Below are 22,300 nucleotides of genomic sequence, written 5' to 3'. Positions count from 1 at the left end.
ACTAATGAGCCATGTGATTTTCACTCACTGATTTGATTTTGTCTGGAGGACCACACAGAACACCTCTGATCCTTTCTCTCCAGGACAGCCCCTAGGGTGGTTGAGGACAGAGTCTGCCTCTCAAGTATTCCCTGCCCCAGTTTCCTCAAATGTTCCTCTGATCACATGGTTGCATGTTCCCTAGGACTGGTCCAGATACTGCTTAAAGAGCAGCACCCTCTGGGGTGACCTGGCCTATGCTCCTTCCTCCCCAGTGACACACAGAGAGGCACGGTATGTTTCCTGACACCAACAGGGCAGTAGGAGAGACACAGCAGGCAGGATTCAGAGTTCTTGTATCCAGCGCCCCCAAATCACATACATGCCTTTCTGAGAAAGAGGCTCTTTGTGATATATCAAAGACCAGCCAGATTCTACCCCCACATCACGAGAAAACAGAACTCATTCTTCAATTAGAGAAGTTGCCAATGGTTTTGGAGCTGGACAGGCTTTCAAGCATCTTCTAGTTCTGTGTTTTATTTTACAAAACAGCCCCGGAGGGCAATGACCACGCCAGGCTCACACACTGGGTGTGTGGCAGCCTTTCCCCGAGCTGGGAGCAGGGTTCCTGGTGGGTGCATTTCTCCAGTGCTCTCTGACTGCTGGTTCCTAGGAACTGTCTTACTAGAAAGGCGTAGTGTAAATATTTTGCTAAGCAGCCAAGAGAGGAAACTTACCCAGGCTGAGCTGCCCTGTGCTGGGCGCTGGCCATGGACACAATGCTCAATGAGGGCCATTATCTGGGAAGGGAGGGCTGTTTGTTCCGCTGCAGGACGGTGCCAGAGCCCGGAGCCACCAGGCTTGCCACTCTGGCTGCCACACAGAAGAGTCTCCTTGCACTCAGCAGACTCTGTGGTTACGCAATGCCAGGCCAGGAGGTTAACTCTCCCCGGCTAGGAGCCAAGCCTTGTTCCTTCCTGCCTGAGCATGTCCATCTGAAAATGTTCAAAATTGAGGGCCTCAGTGTTCGTAAAATGAGCTTGGGCCCTGAACCTGCTGGTTTATTCCGACGGGCATAGTGCTGGGGAGCGAGTACTCCTGTAGCTCCTGGCACCCTCCTACGAAGGCCCAGTGCTCCAGTGGCAGAGTCTGCCCACCCACTCCTCGGCACCGCTCAACGGCTGTGCAACCCTCTGCCTAGATGACTCTGTCCCCTTCTTTCTCTGTCAGTTAAATCTGGTCAAGTCCTTTCCTCAAAGTCTTCCCTGACCACCCCAGCCCCCAGTGACCCGAGCTGAAGAGAAAGTATCTAAGCCAAAAGGGATCCTGGAAGTTATCTATTCAAATGGCCCATTTCCCACATGAGGAAACTGAGGCTTGGAGAAGTTGGCCTGAGAGAAGAGTGAGCACATGTGAGTGTCAGCAGGGCTCTGTTCTCAGAACTCTCTCTTACACCTCACATCCCATCTGTCAGCAACCTGTGTTGGCTGGACCTCAGACTACAGCCAGATCTGACCCCTCCCCATGGCCTCCACAGATACCAGCTGGTCAGCGACTCCATCACCTCCTGATGGTGTCACCAGCCTCCTGGAAGGCCTCAAGCTGCTGCCCCCACCTCCTCCAAGGCAATCTCCACACTGTGGCCAGTGTGGACTGGAGGACATTGGGAAGAGCAGGCTGTTCCTCTGCTCAGACCACTCAGGGCTTCTCAAGGGCTGGCTACCCTCCTCCTCGGGCTCCTCTGAGCCTGCGCTCCATTCACCTGTTAGCCACACTGGCCACCTTGCTGTGCCCACCGGGCCGTGCCGCCTCCGCCAGACACTCCTCCCAATACCACAGTGCGGGCCCCTCCCCTCCCTCGGGTATCAGCCCCATGCTTAGCCCACCCTGACCACCTGACTTCAAAATTCCAGCAACTCACCAGCCCCCAGCACCCTCTCTTCCTTTCCTGTTACCTTGTCACATACTGTAATTTACTAAGGAAATGATATCTTTATCTTTATTTTATATATACTTAAATCTTTAATATCTCACAAAACATATAGTATATATAATAGTATGTGTGTATACATACATATAGATAGATATTATTATGGATAGATACAGATATATATAGTGACGATAGATTTGTCTATTTTCCCTACTAGAATGCAACTTCAAGAGGCAGGCATTCTTGTGCTTCGTCACCCAGAATGGTGCTTGGGGCTTATGTCTAAGCAGAGTGAATTTAAGGATGTGCCACCCCCTTGAGGATGGATGAGGACGGTGATGGTGGCTGTGGTGTGGCTGTGACTGGCGTGTGTGCTGGAAGTGGGGGAGGGGACGAGTTTGGTGGCATACGTAGGATCTACGGGAGGGGAGACTGCAGGCTCCAGGGAGGATGGCTGGGAGGCTGCCCAGATGCTATATTTGTAGGGCCTTATGGAGGAAACACCCAGACACCCGGGCCTCGGTGCCCACCCCACCGCCACCAACATGGCCCCGGCACAGCTGCCACAGAACAGGAAATTCACAGAGGCTGCTGTGAGAACCCAGGCATGGCCGGCCACTCCCTGCTTTTAGGCATCTTGAATTTGCAAGTCCAGGAATCCTATCTGTAGGTTTAAAGCTCTCCAGTGGGTGACTCATAGGTCCTGCTGGGTTTGGGGCCCTCAGCAAGTCCCTCTGAATAACTTTGTTGCCAACATAAACACGTGTTGAATGGATGAAGAGAGGGAAGGGAAGGGAACGGGGAACAGAGCTAAGACAGGCACAGGAAAGGAAGACAGAGGCTCAGGAGCACCAAAATCGTCCCAAGGCGGCAGCCAGAGCCCGAGCAGAGGTGAGTGGCAGGGCTTGTCCTGACAGGTGGGACAGGTGGGTCCAGTTTCCACTCGCTCTCCCACACCTGCAGCCACGCCGCCTGGGAACATAAATCTCAAGCGAACAGAAACTTGTGATTTCAGTTTTATTTTGATTGACATTTTTATTTACCCGTGACATAAGTTCTTTTAGGTTGGCTGGCGTCATTCTAAAGAGGGGCCCAAACTAAGTTGCCTAGGTGACTGGCTGCTCCAATCTTCCTCCTCTGCCCCCCCGCCCCGTCCCGCCTCTGCCCTCGCCTGCCCAGCACTTCTCCAGGCCTCTTCCCAGATGCCTGTGCTCACCCTCGGCTTTGGTCCCTAATCCCTCACTTGTCTCTCCCTCTGTATGGCTGGCCTTGTTTTCTCTGCAGCTTCCACAGCTGCACACGTCACCTGTCCTACCCGGCAGTCCCCAGTCCTGCGCTTCTAGCTGCTGCATATCTCGCCTTGGCCGTCCCACTGGCCTCTCAAGTTCAATGTTTAGCACCGAGCTCATCTTTTCTCCCTCTCTGACTCTGGCACCACCATTCTCCTGAACTTCAGGCTTGCAACACCAGAGCTACCCCTGAACCCCGCTCTCCTTTGTCCCCGTATCACCTGTCCAGCCAGCCACTGGCCACCCACCCCACCTCTTCCCTCATTTGTTCAATGGTGACTGACCAACCCCACTGTGCACCAGACGGGCTGGGCATCAGGGCACTCACCACGCCTGTCCCTCCTCCACCTGCAGCACCTCCAGGACCTGAAGACCCCCTCCAGGACCCCCTCCAGGCCCTGAGACTGAGCAAAGAAGCCTGTCCTGGGACTAGGTAGCCTCAGCCCTCCAAGTAACTACAGTATGACCCTGGCAAGGCACTCGCCATGTCAGAGCTCGGGTGTCCTCCTCTGAGCTTGGGGAGGACCATGCATTCCAGCCTCACCTCTGCCCAGCCTGGCTGGAAGCCCATCACCCTGCTTTCTACGGGTGACACCAATCTGAACGATACTTACGTCATCCCCCACAGCCAAGTCACAGCCTTCTTCCTCCCACAGACATGGCCTTGACCCCGGCAGCCTCCTAACCTCCAGTCTGGGGCAGAGGCCTGGAATTTGCATTTTAAAGAGACCCCAGGCAATTCTGTTGCGGGGATTTGCGGACCACGCTTGGAGAAATGCTGGCTCACAGGATAAAGCCCAAACTCCCTCACCACCCCCACTCACTGATGAGACCCTAGCCCTGCTGTCCAGATGTAGGCCCTGCCTGTCTCCCATGGGAGGGCCCACACGTGGCAAGGCTGGTCTGTCCACTCACCACCCTGGGCCCGGAATCGGGCCGGCTCCTCTCTTGCCATTTCCCCAGCACGGAAAGCTTCCTGACCACCCTCTCTGTGAAAGGCTCTTTCCCACCCTGCAACGTCCAACTCAAATGCCTTCTTCCTCCACAGAGCTCAGACACACCACTTGCCATGGGTACCCCAGCAAACACACGAGCTGTCATTTCTTGCCTGGCTCGCTGCTGGCTTTCAACCGGCTCACATCCTTGCTTCCTAACTGGATGGAGGGCTCCCTGAGGGCAACCACCTGTCTCATGGATCTTTGTGTTCAGCAACAAACGCGTACTGAGCACCTACAGAAACCTACACAGCATCCCCCTGGCTGCACAGAAGAGGAAGGCAGAACCCCTGCTGGGAGGGGAGCCCCCTCTCATGGCAGAGACAGGCGGTATTTGCATATTTGATCAGAGTAGAAATAAAGACAGGGTAGCACAGAATCCTATCGTAAGGGTTCCTGATGCCACAGAGTGGGGCACTCAGGGGGCAGGGAAGGAAAATCCAGAAAGAGGGGATGTCATGTGCCAAGGATTAAATCGTGGGGTGTTCTGCACAGGGGCAGGGGCTGGGAGGAAGGGGGATACAGATCATGGGAACAGGCTAGGCTAGGAATGCTGAGCTAAGGGTCTGGATTCATCCTTTAGGTCAGGGGTTGGCAAATCCAGCCTGCTGCCTGTTTTTGTACAGAAAACTTTACTGGAACGTGGCCATGCCCACCCTGTACATATTATCTATGGCTGCTTTCACGCTGCCAAGGCAAAGCTGCACGAGAGACTGTATGGCCTGCAAAGCTGAAAACACTATCTGGTCATTCAGAGCAGAAGTTTCCACTCTCTGCCACTGGTGTTGAAAGCTCCGGGTGGATTTTAAGCAGGGGACAGCACAGTTAGAACTTTCTGTCACTTTCTGTCACTCCAGAACAATACAGGGACAGGCTGGAGAGGACAAGCCAGTGGGAAAGGAGAGTGGTTGGGAGGCTGGCACAATTGTCCAGGTAGGCAATGGATATTGACAACAACGGTGTCTCTTCTTAACAGATTGATTAAGAGTTGCTATGTGCCCACACTGGGTTATGCCCTTTATACGCATTTAATCTGCACAGTAACTGCTTGATAGAGCCAGCGCTATTTCCAACCTACAGGTGAGGCACAGAGAGGCGAAGTAGCTTGTTCAAGGTCACACAGCTAGTGTGCAGCAGAGCTAGGATGCAAACCCAGTGGTCCAAAGCGGGGCTGGAGCCCTCGGGGCCAGGCTCCAGGGCTTCAGGGTCAAGCGCGTTTGCTTGGCCACAGATCCCTTCGAGCCTCCCTGAGAATACACAGAACACAAGTCCCCTAAAGGAGAAAATCTGCCCCAGCCGAGCCAGGCAGGAAGTGGGAGGCAGGAGTGTGGCTATTTTGGAGAAGCGACGCGCAAAACCACGAAACTTCCTACCTGTCCCGTTTTGCTCCCATCTGTCCTCGGAAACAAGGCTGCCCCTCTCCTAGATAAAAAGGTGTTTCTCCCTACACAGTGGCTCTGCCACTGGTGGTGGGAGAGACAGCACTAAGCTTAGCACACGCTTGCTATTTTTACAGGACTATATAAACAAACAGGGCTATGTAAATAAGAAAAAAATGAGGTCATCCTTTTAAAATCTAAAAATGTCCCTTTTCTATGGGGTGAGCAGCACAACCTCAGAAAGGACTGGGGCTTTTCTATCCCCTGGAGGCTTCTCCAGCCCGCAGCCTCCCAAGGCCACCGGGCCTGGCTCCCTTCCTTGCACCCGCTGAGGGAAGGGCAGGCAGCCTGGGAGTCGGGACTCCTGGGTTTTATTCCTGGCTCTGTGGGCTTTGCCTTGAATTCCTAAGGCCACTGCCCAATGCCAGCCACCATCTCCTTGGGGCCCTGACATCTGACCCCCGCAGGTCACGCACAAACACGGCCCATGCTCAGCCTTCCTCCTGTGCAAGCCTGGCGCCCTCTGCCATCCCTCTCCTCTGCCTCGCACCTTGATCTTGACCCCACAGAGGCCCTTTGCACGCTGACTGGAAGTGATTTGTGTGCTTGCCACTGCCGACTTCTCTGCACACATTTCAATCTTGCCCCGTGCTCTTCTGCACCTTTCCTTCCAAGGTGATGGCTGGAAGTCCTCAAAGTAGCAGCGGGCAGCCGAGTTTAGGTCATCAACAATTGCTAGGAGACAGGCCGAGCCTCAGCAGAGGCTCATAGGCCTCTCTGTGCTGCCCAAACCCTGTTTCCACTGGCGACCCCACTCCCCTCCTGGTGACCTTGCCATCCACAGTGTCACCTCATGCCTCCGCTCCACCATCTCTTCACTTCCTCCTCCAACTCCCAGCCCTGACTCTCAGCATCCTGGGCTCCTCGGTTATCTCTAAGCTTAAAAATGAGAACCACCAGTATCTGCTGAAGGGATGGTTTCCAAACTATGTTCCATGCAGGTGTTCAGGAGACTCTTCAAACACTACATGAGAATTTCATTCTAAAAATGTAATTTGGGCTCCTATTAAAACTAACAAAACAGACATTTAAGCACACTAAACATGTTCTACAGCACACTGGAACACACTGAGTACAGCCAACGGGTACTGCCAGCTTAACTTGGTCTGGGCCTCAGATTAAGGTCTGGGTGGAACTTGAACTTCAGTGTTGAAATGTGTCTTCAGCTAGAAAGACTGGAGCCCTTTGCTGGGCATCTTTGTGTTGTTGTTTTTTAAATTCAGGACTATGCACGTTTACATAAAACCACACATGCAAGTACACTCTGAGGCTTCAATGATAAGAGAAGGTATTTAAAGGATTAGCATGAAAATATCATAAATGATTGTGGGTCTTCCTGCTTGACTTGAGTTTGTAATAGGAAGGAATTCAAGCAGTTGTTTGATATTGTCAGTGATGCAAACCAGAAATCCCTTCTGTACCTCCCTGAATGCCCACATAACACTGAACTAAAGACCACCCTGTGGCTACAAGGGTGTAATAGTAATCTATTACTATTTTCATCATCATATTAATGTAATCTTAATACTGTGCAGCCAAGCAAACAAAACAAGAAAGAAAAAGAATATTAGACATTGCAGCTGATATAGCAGTACAATGATCATCTAGGACAGAGGTCAGCAAACTTCTTCCGTAAAGGCCAAATAGTAAATAGTTTTGGCTTTGCAGGACAGATGGTCTCAAGCAGCCATAGATAATGTGCAACAGAATGACATGACTGTGTTCCAATAAAACTTTATTTACAAAACCAGGCAGCAGCCTGGATTAGGCCCACAGACCGTAGTTTGCTGATCTCTGACCCAGAACCTCAGATTTCAATGTTTTAATGCATCAAAGCAGAGGCATGGCTCCATTGATCGTCTTTCATAATAAATAAATGTTAAAAATTTGAACTAATAAATGTATTCACAAACCACCACTTTAACCTGCTTTATCTATTGATGTTCCATGCAAGATTTGACTTTTAAGAATGCTTCTAAGACCATAAAAGTTTTAAATCCACTAAAGTGTCTCATTGCTGAGAAAATGCTTCCACGTCCGTTTTCAAATGTCCTCGAGTCACTCATTCAGAAATCACGTTTATGCTGGAGAGAGCCCCAGTTCAGGCCCCTTTTGAAGAAGGGCTGCGACTTCACACTTCCCTGCCCTGAAATAATTCCAGCGTAGCCACTCCCAGGCCTCAGAGGGTGCTGATGGGGCTCCCGCCCTCCCAGCACAGGGGGGTGTGCAGAGCTGCGCGCCTGCTGGCCTGGGTCTGGGCCCGCCTCCTTATTCTGATGCCGTATGTTCCAGCCCCTCCCTGGTGGCCAGCAGTGGCCACAGTCAGCTGGACACTCCAGCAGCACTGAGTGAGCACCCATCATTCACAGATGCTCTCTTCCCCAGGGTGAGCAACGGAGAAAGTGGGAGCCAGACATCTCGCTGGAACTAACAACAGCTCGTTTCCCTCTGGGCAGGTCCCATCCTCTACAGATTCTTCCATGCAAGTGGCAGAGCCCTCACAGACAGACAGAGTCTGGGCATGACGTAGGGGAGGGAAAATGCCGGGTCTGAGAGGACCCGCCCAATCTGCACACCCTGGGGCAGTTCCCCCAATACCTCTGTCTGCATCCCTCAGAGGGCCCTGTTTCTGGGCTAGTTCAAGTGTCTACTGCCCGCCTCATGGAATAAATCCAGGCCCTCCCCTGAGACTGCTCATGGAGCCCCACAAATGGCTGTGATACGCACAGAAGGGAACAAGTGCTAAATCAAGGTACCAGGAAGTGCCCCAGGATACCAAGCAAGGGCACTCATTTCGGCGCCACTGATTCCTATGAAAATGTAGATATTCCTGGGTGGGGGTCATCCTTGAAGTTGTAACTGCCTTTCTTTAGGAAGCATCTGGGTGGAGAAAAAAGGGCTGGGTCTTTCGTAGCCAGAGTTTCTGCCCCTTACTAGCTGTGTGACTGTCTTGAAATTACTGAACCTTTCTGTGTTCAGTCTCCTTATCTGCACACCAGAGGCAACAGGATCAGCCTCACCGGGGTTTGTGAAGGACTCAGACTTGTCTGTACAGTGTCAGGCTGCGTGTGCAGCAGTGCTGGTCCCTTTGCTTCACCCTGACTCCGGGGACTCTGCTGGGACCCGAGGGTGGAGTATGGCAGATTGTCACAGGGCTGCAACTGGGAGGGCAGGGTGGTGAGTCAGGAGGGCTGCTCACATTTGGGGAGGCCTTGCTGTGTGGCTGGCAACATTCATTTTTTTAAATACCTTCCCTGCCTCTTCACAGCAACCCTGAAGGCAGGTACCACTGCTGGCCTCATTTTGCAAATGAGAAGAATGAGGCAGAGGGATGGAGCAACTTATCTCTTAAACCAGCAAATGCCTCACAAAACCGGTAAATGCTGGGGCTGGGATTTCAACTCAGGGTGAGCCTACACCCTTAAGCACCCCTCATCAACTGAGGCCCAAATGCCCAGTTCTTCCTTGGAATCCAGGCAGCCATTCCTTCACCTCCTCAGGAGGACCCTGGTCAAGGCCCGGTCTGGGGCAGGGGTGGTGCCGCTGGGTGGTGGGCAGAAGCCCAGGCCCAGCTGCCCCATGTCCAGGTGGCTGCAGTGATGCCATCTCTGAGGGATGCCTGTGGCCCCGTGCCCCTCTCCATATAGTGGGAAGACTGCTTTCAGAGAAGGGGCTCAGCCACTGCTCATGGCGTGCCAGGCAGGGAAATGCCCCCTTTGGACATGGCAGCCCACAGACCCAAGCCCAGGACAGAATGAGTGTCTCTGCCCCAGAAAGAGGCCCCAGAGTACCAAACCTTGGCTGTATCAGGATCAAAATACAGATTCTTGTGTCCCCAGCCCCCAAGAGTCTGGTCTAGAGGACACAGATGGATGGGCCAGGCTAGGGACCTTTTTTTTTTTTTTAAATACCAGGCACCTCTCCATTATCCCCAGCCTCCTAGCAGCTTCTGGCTCTCCACACCAGACAAAACATCCAAGGACTTATTCCTGACCCGAAGAGCTTCTGACACCTCTCACCCAACCTGAACTGCAGCCTGAACATCTAACCTGAAACCACAACACATCCCTGAAGAGCTAAAACACACATATAAACAGACACTGACGCTGGGCCCCTCCCCAGGCCACTCAACCAGTAAGTATCTCGGGAGCTGGTGCCCTGGAATTGGAATTTTTGTGACTCAGAGAACCACTGCCCCAAACCTGACATCCTTTTGATTCTTCACAGCAGGAGGCTGGTGGGGGGCCCTGAAGAGCTGCTGCTCTGTCTTGAACTCCCACTGTGCTCCTATCCAGGCAACGGGTGGGCACCGGGGGTGGGGGGCGGGTGGTGTGGTTTTCAGGCCAGGACCTTCACGGTGGAGGAGGGCAGAGCGTGGAGCCCTGGCTGTCTGGAGGACAGGCTGGACTGGACGTGGGGAGGCTGTGGTCCTCTGAGAGGAGTTCTTGTGCCCCTTGCCAGGGCAGAATGGGAACTGAGGAGCTGGGAGGCAGGACTGCATTTTGGGGCAGATGGCGTGGGGAGCAGTGGCCAGGCACTGGTGCACAAGGTCTCCTGACCAAGGAAGGTCGAGCACTCCCAGAACAGCTTTCGCAGAGGCTCAATCAAGGAAGGCAATGATAATAATAATAACGACAATAATACGTTTTTAAGGGGAAGAACAAAAGTATGCTCATGCAGGAAAGACCAGCATGGCGCCCCCGGCAAGCACACTCAGCGACAGCCTGTTGCTCACCTGTGCTGAAGGCACCACTTGCGATGACCAAAACTGAAACGCTGTTCCCTTTGAAAGCCAGCGTTCATGTCCACTCCTGCAGCGGCCACCCTCCTCCTACGCACCGCTCTTCCTGCTGGAGGGGAGGGCTCGCCTGGCCAGGGCCTCCCGAGGCTCCTCCATGAGCTAGGTCGAGGCTGCTGGGTGTGCACCTCGAATCCTGCAGGGAATGGTTGAAAAACATGGTCAAAGGGCTTTCTAGGTCCATTTCATTAGTCACAGAACAACTTCTGCCTGGTCCCAGGAGGCCCAAGCCCCCAACTCCTCCCAAGCTGTTTTTCTTGGTGCAGGGCCAGATGCCTGTGTCCCCCTACCTTGTACCCAACACTTAACTCCTCTGAGCCTCTATTTTCTTCACCACTGTGGCAGGAGAATTCTATGATGGCCCTCAAGACTTCCTGTCCCCCTGGTGCACAGGTCCTGCATCATCCCAGGGCTGTGAATACCACCAACAGTTAGGTTATGTCATAGGGCATATAGCTGACCTTAAAATGGGGACGTTATCTGGGCCTGATTTAATCATGAAAGCCCTTTAAAAGCAGAGTCTTCTCCAGCTAGTCACAGAAGAGGAAGTCAGAGGGATTAGGACCGGGAGAAGGACCCACCGTGCCCTCGCTGCCTTGAACACGGGTGGAGAGGACCCGTGGGCAGCCTGCAGGAGCCGAGAGCACAGCAAAAAGCCAGACCTCAGTCCCACAGCTGCAGGGAACCGGATTATGTCAACAACCTGAATGAGCTTGCAAAAGCAGAGTGTACCCCAGAGCCTCCAGACGAGAACTCAGCTCATCCGAGAACCCAGCCACTCAGGGCCAGACTCGGGGCCTGCAGAACCGTGAGCTAACAAATGGGTGTTGTTCACAGCCACTTAATGTGAGGTAACTTGTTACGCAGCAAGAGAAAACTAATACAACTTGTAAAAGTGACTCCAGACGGGCATGGGTGAGAATTAGATACAGTAATAGACTTAAAAGCACACTGTATTCCCCAAATCACTAAACAAAACCGTCCAGGGCCAAGGGAGGCCTGGATCAGGCCAGGAGCCCAATACTGGTTACTAAATGAGCAGGTGAATGAGTATCAGTTATCAGTTTTTAACTATCAACTTACTAGGCTGTTGTAAGGACCAAATAAGAATATTCAGGGGAAAGTGCTTCGTAGACGACAGAGCCTGAGCTGTTTCAGTCAATCGTGGTGTGGCCAGGCACATCCACGCTGCACTCCTTGGACTATGCTCTGGTCTGTCTGCTCCATGCAGTGTGGTGGGATGGCTGAGAATGTAGCGTCTAGGGCCAGGATACCTGGGTTCAAGTCTGGCCCTTCCACTTAACGAAAGTTGCTTGGCCTTGCTGTGCCTGAGGGCTAAGAAGGCCAAGTACCTCCTAGGGTCTTACTGAGTCTGCAGTACATGCAAAGGGGCTTGGAACGATGCCTGGTATGACCCTCATAATTGTTGTGAATATTACCTCAGAGTGGAGCCCAATAATCCGGGTCTGGAGTAACCTGCACACAGGTCTGGGTGCACTGTCACCTTTCCTGTTTTGGGCACCATGTCTTTTATTAACACAGCCTTGGAATAGTCAGCGTTTGGCAACCAGATTCCTACAGAACATACAGGTCACCAAAGCCCCACTGCTGTCCCCTCCTGCCACACCTGTTGCTGTGGAACCCAGCCAGCCCGTCCTATCCCAGGGCAGCATGGCACCACCACACGGTGGAGCGGTGGGCCTTGCTCTGTGAATCCCGGCTGTCAGTTCCCGATTCTGTTGTCCAAACCATCCAAACTTTTCACTGCTCTGTGGGTTTCCATCGCCCCCAGATATCTGACCTTGGGCCCTGCAGTACAGCCCAATTATTAATCCAAGTGGCGGCGCTCTACTCCTCCCTGTGTAGAAACACCGATTTCTCAGAACATGCTATTCTACAAACACAGTCCACAATTTCCAACCTCCATGCCTTTGCTCAGGCAGTTTATTCAGCTTGGAATGCTACTTTCCTTCCCCCCAGAAGGCTCAGCCAGCTCCCACAAATCTGGACCTAAGTTCTGCCTCCCCAGGTACCCAGAACACATTTGCTGTGCCTCTCTTAAGAGTGCCCACTGTGCCCAGAGACTCTATGAGCTCAAAGCCCTTCTAGATTGCACACAGCTCAGGCAGAGTCAATCTGATTCATTCCACCTCCCCTAGTACGGCGTCTCACACAGTCAGTGTAGAGCAATTCTCCATAGCACCTAATTCGGTTCATCCATTTAACAGATGTTCATTCAGTGCCTATTTGGGGTCAGGCCAGGTCGTAGGTGCCAGGGGTAAAAGATGGCAAAGATTCAGTTCCTACCTTCAAGGGAAGCACAGTAGGCTAGTCAATTTTGATAGTGTCTGAATAGGAGAGAGAGAGAAAGAGAGAAAAGAGAGAGGGAATATTTCAAACAAAGGGAGTGGTGTAGGAAAAGGCAGAGGACCCCCAAATGGCCAGGATGTTCAAGAAATTGCATGCTGTCCATTTGGCTGGAGGTGAGGGGCAGCGACAGTTACTGAGGGAGGGGCTGGGCAGCGGCAAAGCATGAAGGGTTGGACAGATGAAGCGAGTTGGATGTGGTGGTACTGTGGAGCGAGGCTGTGCAATGGCTTTAATCAGTGGGTAATGCAGCCACAATAAGGAACGAGGCTGGAGGAAAAGACAGACCAGGTGGAAGGAGAGAGACATCTCCAGGAGCCGTCGGCATAAGGCCAGCGTCCCCCGAGCACCGACTGTGCCCAGTCTTCTCTTCCATGGTAGGTCTGAGAGCTTCCCTGCCACACCCATGTCCAGGTCACCAGAAAATATCACACACACCTGAGGGTGTGGATAGCAAACTGAGCCCATTTGTCTACCTGTTTCTTCTCCCCCAAGTGCCACCGAAATGTACAAATAGGAACAGATCCATAGTAGCACCAGCTGGCCAGAAAGTCCGAGGGAAAACGGACACGTCGGAGTGACAAGAAATCTGACCAGAACTAGGCTGGCTTCACCCAGCCTGGGCAGGGAGGGCACACCTGCCAAACACCCAAAACTGGTACAGAGGTAGGACTTGTGACAGGGCAGGCTGGAGGCAACTCCCAAAACCAAGGAAAAAGAGTGAATTCTCTGGGTTTCCAAAGAGACCAAAGTGTGAGTTGGCAGTAGGGGGAGGGTACTGAGAACAGAAACCAGCTACCCCCATATCTGTTCTCTTCCATTGCATGCTTTGACTATCCCCGGAGCCTCCAGCCCTGGCAAAGGGCTTGATTATTCATTACAGAAACTTCCTGAAGGATCCATCCGCTCTTCAGTCAATAGCTGGTGCCCTAAGATTCTTTGAATCCCTTTCCTTGTCTCAAAATCCTTCACTTCACTACTTCCACCAGTCCTGATTTACTGTATTGTGTTCCTTACACAACCCTAATCAAGCCTCCACACTGACACACCCACCCGAAAGGCAACTTCCCATCCTTAGTGCACCCAACCTCACCTCCCTCCTCCAGGACATGCCAAAACCCCATGGAGGTGATGTTCTCTCTCTACCAGGTGAGTAACAAACTCAGCTTCTTCTTACCAACAACTTGTGTTGATGATATCTGGGGATCTGGTATTTGACAGGCTCTACAAAAATGCTGAGAATCAAATTGACATTGGATTTGATATCTGCATCATTAACCGCTGGAGAGCAACAGGACAAAGACCTCCAAGCTTTGAGGAAAAAGGGTTAAAACCCTTAGACCCATTCCTCAGCCAAGCCTCAAAGAGAGTACTAAAATAGTGTGCCACCCACTTATCTTTTCTTAAAAAATTACTCAAGGAATTACTCCAACAAAATAAAAACTGTACCAGAATAAGTAATTCAAGAAAGGGCAAGACGGGATACACAAGAAATGGTGAGGGATAACAAAGGCAGAAAAATGTATAGTCAAATCTAAACAAGTGTCGATAATTATGATCGCATCTTGTTGGAAATTAGATACCATTTAATTCTTGACATTAATAGGGAAATATTTTTTATTTAAGAATAACTATTTCTAGAAGAAAAATAAGATGTAGATCTTTTAAACCACTGTGTATGTGGAAGGGGGAAAAACAAAGAAATTTCAATTAATTTAGTATGAGTTGGGAAAGAAAAAATTAAACAGGAAAGAAAAAAAGTACAATAAACAAAAGGTATAAAATAAGATGACACAAGTAAGACCAAACGTATTAATGATACAATAATGTGAATGAATTAAATTACCTTATTTTAAGTCAAGAGACCAGGCTAGGTAGAAGAAAAAAAAATCCAGACGTATGCTGTTTAGAAGTAACACACTTAGAACAAATTGACAAAGAAAGATTGAAATGAAAGAAATGGTAAAAAGACACAACAGGCAAAATGGTAACAAAAAGAATGTGGGAAAGTCTATATTAATGTCACGAAAAATGTAAAATTGTTAAATAGACTTATGTGGGGCATTTTATTTGCTAAACGGACTTCTTCTCCAAGAAGACACAAAAATCATGAATATTTATTCTTCTCCTGAATAACAGAACAACAAAATGTTTGAAATAAGATATTCTTAGAACCACGAAGACAAGGTAAAGAGAGAACAGTAAATATCTGGAGCATTATTACTCAAAACTGATTGTGCAAGTAACCTCCAAATAAGAATATGAAGGATTTGAAGATATAGTTAGAAGATTAACTTAACATATATTCAAGAAACAGAGAAAGCACCTTTTTCTCAGATGTCTTCTTATGAGACTACAAGAAAAATCTCAAATTCCAAAGTGCACACATTATACAGACCACAGCTTCAGTTCTTAATGAAACGGAATTAGAAATTAACAAAGAGCAAAAAATAAAAATAAGTAAACTGTGCACATGACAATTTAAAAATGCTTTTCTAAGTAGCTCTTGAATCAAAGAGGACAGAAAAACTGAAATTGTAGGATAATTATAAATGTACAATATTGAGAATGCCACTTTTCAATATCTGTGGAATGTAACCAAAGCTGCAACTAGAGGGAAATACAAACCTTAAATGCTTGCATGATAAAATAAGAAAGATTGGAGCTAAATGAATTAAGCATACAATCCAAGAAACTAAAAAAGAACAAAATAAACCAAAATACCCCAGAAGGAAGAAGTGAATAAAATTGAAAGCAAAAGGAAATGAATAAGAACATGGCAATGACCGTAACAGAAGAAATAGAAATCCGCAAACCAGTTCTCTGAGAAGACCAATGCAATGGACAAATCGCGGGCACATCTGACTTGCCCTGAAGAGCTGAATCACAAATAAGCATTCAGAAAGGGGAGGTGAACATATGCATGAAGATTTTTAAAAATTTAAGAGAGTTTGGTTTATAACTTTATGTCAATGAATTTAAAAAATTGATGATTTTCTAGCAAATCATAAATTGCAAAAATGGAGAAGAGGAAAGAACCTAAGTAGACCTCAATAATTACAGAAGAAACAGGAAAAAACTGTCAAAGATGGAATTCTAAGTTAGGAGAGAAAGAATGGATTATTTAAATAAAAGAACTAGGACAACTGATGGGTGTCTATTCATTCAATAAGCATTTATTAAGGGCCTCCTCTGTGTCAGGCACTGTTCCAGGCACTGGGAATTCAGTAGTGAACAAAGAAGCAAAGCTCCTTGCCCTCGTGGAGCTGAGAGTCCAGCAAGGGGAAAGGGACCACAAATAAACAAGTAGGTACAACAGATGACACGGCAAATGGCGGTAGGCATCACGAAGAAAATTAAGCAACGAAATGGGATAAAGTGAGGAAGGGTGGAGGATGCTATTTTAAGTAGAATCCATGCACTTTACATACAGAAATGTCTATGGTTTAGAGATACAAACATAATATAAAAGCAAATACATGGAAAATATCAGAACTATTAAACTAGTTATACAATTTAGTGTTAGAGAATAACTTGTAAACCCGTAACTGAACCTCAGTGCTCCTAAAAGATTAATAAATCTGACCACATGAAAATATTAAGTGCTACATATAACAGAAGACCCCATCAACAGGTAAAAAGCAAATGATAGATGGGATAAAAATATTTGCAACATATATATAAAAATGAGTTAATATCCCTAATATACAATAAGCACCCACAAAACAATAAGAAAAGACATGTAGCCAATAAAATGAAGAGAGGAAATAAACAGATCATTATTTAAGAAATAAAAATATCTCACAAAGATATGCAAAAGATATGGCCTCATTATAGTAACAGACATATGTTAAAAGTCAATATCTTCTTTCCCGAGTTGGTTAGCAAAGAGGAAAATGACTGCTACCATCAAGTGTTGGAAAGAAGGAGTAGCCAAAGAATACTTCTCAAACACTGCTGGTAGGGAGTAAATTAGGAGAATTTTTTTTTTTTTTTTACTGTATCTACCAAAATTTATGTTGACCCCGCAGCTTTGCAGGTGTGTACACACATCATCATGCAAACACACACAAATGCACGTGTGTGGATGATCACCGCAGCGCTGCTTTTAACAGCGAAGATGGAAGCAGCTTGCATATCCCTCAGCAGGGAATTAGTTTAATAAGTAAATGGCGATAAATCCACCTAATGGAATAGTAATGGGACGATAACTTTCCGTGAAGATAAGTGCAGACGCTTAGCAGTGACAGAGATTCATTATGACTTTGTCTATGTGTAGAGTAGAAGCTTCAGCACTTCTCACTCGTGGTCACCATTCCTGTTCACAGCCTGCCGGATGGAAGGCACCACTGCTGTTCCCATTTCCCACCTGAGACCTACAGAGGCTCAGAGCCTGACCAAGTGGTGAGCCTTCGGTCTGTCTGACCCCAGAGCCCGCACTCTCAGGGACGGCACATTTCCTCTCAATAGGGTGGAGAGAAGCAAAATCACAGACACACACATCTGTGCATCTGTGCAGCTGCGACTGCTAGACAGGACTTGGAGACATGTGCCAAGCTGTCAGCTTGTCCTAGAGGGGACTGCACAGTGAGTGGGGTTTGGAACCTGCATTTTCTTCTTTATGCATTTCTATACTGTTACTTTTTTTTTCTTTCCAGTAAGCATGTATCAATTTTATAATTTAAACATGATATAAAAGTCTATGGACAGAAAATAGACTGGTGGTTGTCCAGAGCTGGGGGCAGGGAGGGATGGGGAATTAGTGTTTAATGGGTTCGGAGCTTCAGTTCTACGAGATGAAAAGAGTCACAGAAAGGGATGGTGGTGATGGTGCACACTGTGATGAATGCATTTAATAACACTGAATTGGACATTTAAAATAGTTAAGAGGATGAATTTTATGTTATATGTATTTTACTACAATAAAAAAAATGGAACAAAGTGATATAAAAGTACCTTCTGGCCAGGCTCAGTGGCTCATACCTGTAATCCCAGCACTTTGGGAGGCTGAGGTGGGAAGATCCCTTGAGGCTGGGAGTTGAAGACCAGCCTGGGCAACACAGTGAGACCCCATCTCTATGAAAAATTAAAAAGTCAGCTGGGCATGGTTGCATGTGCCTGTATCGCCAACTACTTGGGAGGCTGAGATAGGAGCAACATTTGAGCCCAGTTCAAGGTTGCAGTGAGCTATGATCATGTCACTGCACTCCAGCCTGGGCAACAGAGTGAGACCCTGTCTCTAAATAAAATAAAATAAAATAAAATAAATAGTGTCTTCCTTTTAGAAAACAGTTGAATAGGGAAGGGCTGCATCTGCAGGCCCCACCCCTGCTCCCCACTCCCACCAAAGCACCACGGCAAGGCCTTTGGTACCAGGTGGCAGGAGCCCCACATCTGGCCTGGGCATCAGGGGTTGGCATCACTGCAGCTGATGAAGGGTTAAAGAAAACACTGAGATGCCTGCAGGGGCCAGCCTCACTCCAAGTTTTGACACGGCTACTTCTCACTGTGGGGCCGGGGAGGGGCTTGGCTTTGGGTTCCTGAACTCTGCCCTACATCCTGATCTCTGAGGAGGAGGGGAAGGCTGGCTCTGAGGTCCCAGCCACCCTCCTGACACGCAGCCCACGCCTCTACTCTGAACAGGACATCCGTAGACGGGGCCACGGGGCCAGCACGTGAGAAGCTGAATTTCATCTGCTTGGGGCAAACACTTGTGGGATGGATCTTTTTATTTTCAGTTTTATTTACTTTTGTGGTCTATGGACCAATAAGAAAACATGAAAATCCAAGACCCTGGGACACACATGGCAGAACCATATGGAATAATCCCAGTGGACTACGCTGGGACATGGGCAAGCGGGAGGGGAACAGGGAGGACCGCTGGCATGCCTCTTTCACCCAACGCCACGGAAGGAGCGTGGGACAGCACGGACTCAGCCTTGACATCACCAGAAGGATGTGGCTTCAGTCCCCGTTTTTATCCATTAATAGCCGTGTGACCTCAGCTGAATTACTTAACCTCTCTGAGCTTCACTTTCCCCATGAGTCAAACGTGAAGAGTATCACCCTCCCTGGGTTTGTCATGTGGGTCTGATGAGACAAAGTGTGTGTGAGATTGGCATGGGCCTAGCACACAAGAGGCACTCAATAAATGCCCATGCCCTTCTTCACTTACGGTGGGGGACCTTCAAAGTCTCCCTCTGTCTGTCAATCTCCCCTCCCTCTGGCTCCTGTTTTGGGGCTTGGGGTCAGCTCTGCGAGGTTCCCTGTCTTCTTCCCCGCAGTCAGCCTTCGGGATCTCCCTTTCCTGGGGTGCTCATCTTTGCTTCAAATGCCTGGGCTTTGGTCTGGGAACGCTGTCACATGCATCTGGCAGTCGGGAGACTGCTCTGGGCTCCTCCCTGATCCCTGGCTGCGTTCCCCAGACAGGAGGCTTCTCACTCACATGGTGGCTGACTCATGGGTGAGTGAGGTGTCCCCAACAAGGAGAACAGGCAGAGAGAAACACAAGGGAGCTCAGAATCTTTGGTAGGGACAAGATATGCTTTGAGGGTACCTAGGAAATGTTTTCCAGGAAAGGCAGGAGGTTTAAAAATAGAGGATGGTGAGACATTTCCATTTACACGGAGGACAGAAAGAGGAACTTCAAGTGCAAGGCAATGGATTCCACTTAGTGACAGGCCGGAAGATCCTGCCCCATAAATTCTGCATTTATTGGGATTATGCACAAGAAATGCTCATGGTTTTGAGGCACTGAAGAGAAAAGGAAGGGGGATCCTGCAGGGGCATGGAGGGCCCAGCCCAGGAGTCGAGAATTTGGAGGGGGAAGAGGAGGAGCAGGGGAGACCAGATGGGCTGCACTTTGAGGTCAAGGTGTCGACAGCTGCCAGGGGAGTCGCTTCCTGCCCTAGCAGGCCACGCCTCGTGAGGGGCACAGAGAGAACACCTTCCTCCCTCGCTGGGCACCAGAGAAAGCCCACGGGACTGCCCCACATTTGAGGTCCAGCTATATCCAGCTAAGTGACCTCTGACAAGACACTCCCCATCACTGGGCTAGACGCCAGGGTGCAAAGGTGAAGAAGGCCTGGCCCCTGTCTCAGGGTGTTACAGACCTAGTTAGGAAGACAGGCAAAAAGGTGACTGCAGCAATTTCGCCCAAGGAGCCCCAAACCTCAGCTGCTCCCCGCCCCAAGAAGGCTTATAACATCTGCCCAGTTTGTAGAGACAGAAGCCAGGCCTAAGAAAGGAACCCAACATGTACTGAGTGCCTACCATGTGCCAATGCTGCCCCTATATTGTCTCACTGTCACACTAATGCCATGGGCAGGCTCCATCGTCATCATCTGATAGCTGAGGAAACTGAGGTTTTGAAAACAGAGAGATGTGGACAGCCTGGACTAGCAGAAGGAGACAGAGCTTTGGCGATACATAACACTGGACACGACCAGTCGCTGTGTGGCCTTCATCAAGTCATTGAACACCTGTGAGTCTCAGTTTTCTCATCTCTAAAATGGGAGCGATAGTGCATGCCCTGGGCCGGTGTAAGAATTAAATCATACAGAGTTGACTTTCTAAAAAATGAGACTGTCTCCCTTTTCCTCTTCTGGTTACTTCCAATTGTTTAGCTTTACTTATATTCACAATTATCGTGTCTTCTAAAATGATACCAGATCCCATAAGAAAATTGCTGCCATTTATTTACAGAAAAGCAAGTCGAGACCTCGGGAGATCCCAGAGACTGTAAAACCTCACCCACCGGCCCCCCGCGGAGGGGTGGGGGTGTAGTAATTACTGCTTGCTGAGAAGACTGTGATAACTGGGTGTGTGTTTTTGGAGGGAGAAGTGCTCTCTGCCCCCACAGCAGCTGCCTCCTTAGCTAAGAGGGGAAGCCTGGTGACCCGGGGCCCTCCAGGGACCCAGCCGGGGTCTGGTCTGGATTCCAGCCTGCCCCCACTCCCGCCAGCGCTGTCCTTCCTCCTCCCCCGCCCCCACCAGTTCAGAGTGTCAGCCAGATAGAAAGGCTGTGCCAAAGGAAATTGTTTGCTGCAGGGCCCACTTGGTCTGCTGTGGTGTTCTTCCTTTTTTTGGACTTTGTGGCTGTTTGAGTGGGTACCTTTTTCCATAGAAAGTTTCCATTGCATCAGTTATTTATATTGTCACCACCTATACGTGGGCTCCGGTTTCGAATCGGTGAACCAGAGCAGGCCCTGTGGGGCCCATCACAACTCACAGGGGGTGACCTGCAGCCGGGGTCAGCCCGCTGAGCCAGCTCCAACCCTGCAGGGCCACTCTTGATCTGCTCAATCCCTTGGGGAAGCCATTTTTAGGATGAGACCTAAGAAAATTTAAAAGCACGGGCTCCAGGGTTTGAAGCCTGCCTCCCCCTAGCTATGCGACCACGGGCAGGTCATTTACCTAGCATCTCCGGGCCTCCGTGAACTAATCTGGAAAGCAGAGAGAATAGTAGCACCTACCTGGCTGGATTTTGGGGAGGACTCGATCAGTTAATCACACAAAGTGCTTAGAACAGTGCCTGGCCCAAAGCCTCGATATGTGTAAGAATGCAAAAATCCTCTTCTGCCACGACCCTGGCTCCGACCCCAGTGTCTGTGCTCTCACCCAGCCCAATACACACCAGAGTCTGTCCGAACTGCCCTGCCCAGCCCACCTGTCCGTAGAGCCAGATATAAGACTGTGCTGACAGCCGGCTCTCACCGTGCCACTCCCTGTCCCAAATCCTAACTCCTTCAGTAGGTCCCCCTGGAGAGTGACGTCTATGCTTGTGATCTCCTTCCCAAACATGCCAGGCTGCCCCGGACATCAGCTCTCCCCTGCAAACCCCTGCTCTCACCAGACTGCGTGCTCAGAGATTTCATGCCTCCGTGCAGTTCCCTCTCTGTCTGGAATGTTCTCCTCTACTTTACTGTAACCAAATCCAACCCACACGAGCCCATGTGAGCCCAGTCATGCACCACCTCCTCCACGAAGCCCTCCATGACCCTACGCTCTCTGGCCAGAAGTGATCCCGCGTGTAGAGGTTTGGTCTCTTTGCTGTGGCGCTTACCTTCCCTGCCCTGTGTGTGTGGAATAGGACACAGTACATGCACACGCTCTGTCGGCATCACAGACAAACCCCGTGATCTTTGAGGACAGGATTAGGATGTGTGTGATTCACCTGTGTCACTCACAGTACCTTGAACATAATTGGTGACAACAAGTGAGTGAATAAATACTGAGTTCTCTCAAATAGCCCTGGGTGACAGGGGAAAGGAGAATCTATAGCCCATCAGCATCTGTGTGCTCTTCTTGGTTCACCCTGAGAGACACAGCAGACTGGGGTGTCAGTGGCAGCCAGAACCCCAAGGAGCTCATAGCTCCAGCCCCGCCCAGGCCCCGCTGCTCAGTCCCACAGCCCGGGACACCAGGAGGCCTGTCCGGGGCCAGACACTGCGTCTCAGCACGGGGGCCGTGCATCACGGCGTTTGTGAGCAGTCCAGGAGCCG

The 22,300-nt window shown here is 49.9% G+C and overlaps 1 protein-coding gene across 1 annotated transcript in view; it reads right to left on the bottom strand.

The window, feature by feature from the left end:
• The window catches only part of HIVEP3 (HIVEP zinc finger 3), a 130,590-nt gene that overhangs the window by 88,743 nt on the left and 19,547 nt on the right, over nucleotides 1-22,300 (bottom strand). The window contains 1 exon segment of the mRNA XM_045548086.1: nucleotides 10,368-10,566. The gene's annotated coding sequence lies outside the window, so the exon portion shown is untranslated.

Source organism: Lemur catta, chromosome 3 (assembly GCF_020740605.2).
Source record: "Lemur catta isolate mLemCat1 chromosome 3, mLemCat1.pri, whole genome shotgun sequence".
Taxonomy (NCBI): domain Eukaryota; kingdom Metazoa; phylum Chordata; class Mammalia; order Primates; family Lemuridae; genus Lemur; species Lemur catta.
Note: the sequence above shows the minus strand (reverse complement) of the source record. Positions and strands in the feature narration are given on the sequence as shown.